Raw genomic sequence first — 4,715 nt, 5'->3', positions numbered from 1 at the left:
AATCGCTCTTTCTAGAATTATTATTATTATTACGGAATTCAGAGACGATTCGATTTTTCAGTAAATTTTTCTCATTTTTTATTTCTGCTGCAATAATATATTAAACAATGTATTATAAGTTAATGATTATTTGTGATTCGTATAATTATGATGTTGTTGGAAATATTGATTATTTGTTGCTGATAATAATTTGTGGCCTGAGGTGAAATTATTGGAAAAAATTATTATTTTTGGTTGATTAATGCGGAATTTTTGCATTTTCAATATGAAACGGAATATTTTGGATTTTATTGTAAATAAATTAATTACAGGTCATAAAATCGGGGAAATACGAATGAATGTCAAATTGGGAATTGCGTATGCGAAAGTGCGTAAATTATGATTTTTATTTCCGTGGATTTGACAAAAAAATGTCCGTCGGGAATTTTTATGATCATAAGATTTACGAAAGTGTCTCTAGAGTGAAATAATGAAAGAGCAAGAAGAAAGGTAATAAAAGATTGCTCACGCTGATTTCACGGTTTTTCTGGCATTGACACTGGGTTTTTCAATTTAGATATGGGTTTATTTTTTCGTTGTGGATTATATTGGGTGTAACTCGCCAGGAGGTCTTTATTCTTTTAATGCAGACACAAATTTTACAAAATTTAAATCTAAGGGAAATTGAATTAAACAAATTAAATATTAATCAAGATCAAATTTTCGCGATTGAAAATATGTGGTAAAATCATCTTGAAGATTTTTTCAATTCTAAGAAAAATCGAAGAGAAACAATTAAATTTCTCTGTTAAAATTGTTAATAAATATAATTTGGCAATTAACAATCTCGAGAGGAAAATTCAATCCACCCAAATATTTTTCCGCGTATGATCCCTCAACTTGAGCCTCCAATTGACAAAACCGTTAATCCTCGACGTCCAATTATCCAATAATTCCCAAGTCACCGTTAAAAATTTGATAAAATTTCTCCCTAATCAGCTGTTACCCGAGTCCGACCGATGTTTTTCCTCGTAGTAGCTCTTTTTTTTCTCACTTGAACAATAATGACACAGCACAAGTGAAACGAAAGAGGAATGACTCCCCCAAAAAAAAATGAGTAAGAAAATAAAAATTGAGAGGTGATCGCGGGCTGGAGATATAATCTGATATATAATCCTAAAATAATAACTGAGATCCAGTAGTTCCGCCGGAAATATATCCTAAATATATCCAACGTGCATTATATCGGCCCAAATATACGCAAAATATCGGATGGTGAATATTCGAAATGTTGACCGAAAAATATATTCGGATGTAATATATTTTTATATTTTTATATTTTTATATATTTTTATATATTTTTATATATTTTTATATTTTTATATATTTTTATATTTCTGTATATTTTTTTATATTTTTTAAATGTAATATATTTCTATATTTTAATATTTCTATACATTTTTATTTTTTTTACGTAATATATTTGTATATTTTCATATGTCTCTATATTTTTATTTTTTTTTACGTAATATATTTGTATATTTTAATATTTCTATATATTTTTGTTTTTTTTTTATGTGATATATTTCTATATTTTAATATTTTTATATATTTTTATATATTTCATGGCATATATTTTTGCAGATATATTTCTAAAATATGGGTCAACGGTGCAGCATACGTCCAAGTGGAAGTGATTTTAAAATCCCGACACGTCGACGATGTCTCCCATTTAGTCGTTTACTCGTCTTCTCCGTTGTGTTAAAACCCCAGGGGCTACCGTTCGACACTCCCGTTTCTAATCTCGCCGTTGGGATCGCATCATCATATCCATAAGTAAAACAAGAAAAATTAAGAAGACATAAATTCATGCACTCCACTATCTCGATTGCACACACATGCATCACTTAGGTAACCCACGATCCAGTTATATATCCTGAATCCATTTATCACTTATTATGAATATTAAAATGTAAACGAAGGCAAAGTGTGACGATGGCCCGGGGTTACCAATGCTCGCACACCCGTGACACTTATATTGAAAATTTCAAATTAGACGGAAAAAAACCTCCGGCGATTATCTGTCATTCTATCGGTTGTCACGTCAATCACGAAAAATTACTCATTTATTTATTATTATTTTAATGTCTATTTCAGTTTTTGTTAACACTGTCAAGATTTCTCTCATTTATCTCCCATAAAAAAATATATATGAGAAATATATTGAAATATATATGCGATAATATATTTTATTGAAAAAAATCGAAGCAGAAATATCGAAATAAATACTGATTCATACTATATAACAGAGAATATAAAAAAAAATATATATCAAATCTATCGGGATATATTTTTCCACGGGGCACTAGAGTAATTGAATTAAAATAAATATATCCGCAAAAATTCCTAATTAATTAATTAATTAACTTTGCAGGCATCATCAGATTTTTCTCAACTAAAATCGACGCGAAACGGAATAATTCCACTGATGACGAATAGGGGAAAACTAGGGGAAGGGGTGGAGGGGTAACAGGGGTCAAGGGGTAATTGGAAATGCTAAATAACCTGAAGACTAGTATCAATTCCCAAAGATAGAACAAAATTTACTAAATAAAAAATAAAATCGTCATTGCAGCGTGAATGACACATGTTGAACAACGTAAAAATAAAAAAAATAAAAAATAAATAAGGATGGTGTGCCGAATAAAAAGTGGCCCGAGTCAAAGGACATCTATTATCTATCAGCATGGTGCGTGTATCCGATGTTTACCACTCGTTATCTGCAAGGAGAACGATAATTAATTGATGGAAGGTATCGATTGGGCAAAGTTATGTTGGAAAGACGACAAAGTGAAAGAGATATGGTTCAAGTTTGACTCGACTGGTATCAGCGTTCCAGCTTCCAGCGTTGCCGCACCTCGATGATGTGCTTTTTCCCCACCAAAAAATCCAGGTGTCTTCCTGGGCTAAGATCCAGTACGAGAAGTTAGCCAGGGCCTTCTAACGTACAACTCGTTCTCCACCCACTGAGAAATCTCCAGCTCTCTCATCGTGGAAGGAACAACGGGTCCTTGGAACCTGTTTCAGGACCGTTTGAGAGTCTCTGGCCATCTCTTAGTTTCTTATCCAGGCTCCAGCCTCGTTTCAACCTCTCTCTTCCTCTCGCTCCTCTCTTTTACATCTTCACGAGTTATTCCACCTTCGGTTTAAACGTCTCTCTGGGGTTTGAAGAAGGTACGAAAGAGAGAAAATGAGAATCAAGTGGGACAGAGGAGAATCCATTGGCCGGGTGCATCTTCACGTTTGTACAGTGTTGTGAGTCAGAGAGGATGGGAATAAGACTCATAAGAGAAAGAAAAATAGAAATTGAGAGAATGAAAATACATTGGGTCAGTGTGTGTGTGTAAATGGAGGGTTTATACACTTTATACGGTACATCAGTGTACTCACGGGTGGTGTTAATGTCTCTGCATTCAGGGGGATAATAATATATCCCTTGATCGAGGTGAGAGAACAACCTTTGAGGATAATACCGTGTGAGGAATATATTGCAATGCCATTTTTCCATTTTTTTTTTCTTTCTTTTTATTCAATAGGAAAACAGCGCGCACGTGTCTGCAGGGGTGGAGCAACAATTAATCGATAAATTAAATGAAGATTTTAATCAATCTATTTTTTTTATCGAGCACAGTATATCCTGGGGTTTTTCTTTATATTTTATTTTCGGCTTGAATAATATTTTCTGTCATATTTAAAATGTAGTGTAATAATGTATAAATAATTTGGATTTAACGACGAATGGATCACGAAAACGTGAGATTCTTTTTTTATTTCATTGAAATGAATAATTTTTTTGCTGGTTTCTTTATTTCATGGGTATTCCGTTGTCTGGGGATTCACTTCCCAAGTGTTGGTGAATAATCTTGGAAGAGGGGGATATGCCTGCGGTCAGGGTATACGGCACACGCCACACGCCATTATAATGGAATAATGAGGCAAAGACGATAGCAATTGTAAGAGGCTCTCTCTCTCTCACTCACACCGGGTATTGGTCGTTCTTTCTACGTGAAAATGTCATCCTTATTCCTCCTGTTCTACATTTATCTGTGGAGCTCATGCTCATTTTGTACGTGCCCTGGCATGCCGCATAAGTTGGAACGAATTGAGCAAATCAGAGCCACATCCGATGAGGTCACCTCATGTCTTTTCCACCAGAAGCATCGCAAATTCCTCCGTTGGGGGTCTACGTTGGTGCTTCCGATTTCAACGATTGGAGGAGCATCTGACGATATGTACATCAGTTTTTAATAATAAAGACCGAAACCCTCTGGAATTATGGAAATCATGATTGAAAATTTCGGAATTAAATGAATTCTAAATTCAAATTAGCCGCCTCAGACCAATCAGCCAATGAGCATGATACCTAACAGATCTTCGAGATATCGATAGTCTCGATGTTTTTCCTTTTTATAATTGAATAGGATAATTATTAAAATCATAATTGAAAATTTCGGAATTCAATGAATTCTAAATTCAAATTAGCCGCCGGAGACGACTCAACCAATGAGAATGATGTGTGACAGATTTTCGAGATATCGATAGTCTCGATGTTTGTCCTTTTTATAATAGGAATACCACGAAATAAATAAGAATTTCACAATTTCTAATTTAAAAATCAGTCATTCCAACGAATTTTTGACTCCAACTGCTTTTTTCATTGCAACAAGTATTTTTTT

This window comes from Fopius arisanus, unplaced genomic scaffold (genome assembly GCF_000806365.1).
Source record: "Fopius arisanus strain USDA-PBARC FA_bdor unplaced genomic scaffold, ASM80636v1 scaffold00018, whole genome shotgun sequence".
Classification (NCBI taxonomy): domain Eukaryota; kingdom Metazoa; phylum Arthropoda; class Insecta; order Hymenoptera; family Braconidae; genus Fopius; species Fopius arisanus.
This window is presented reverse-complemented; position numbering follows the sequence as displayed.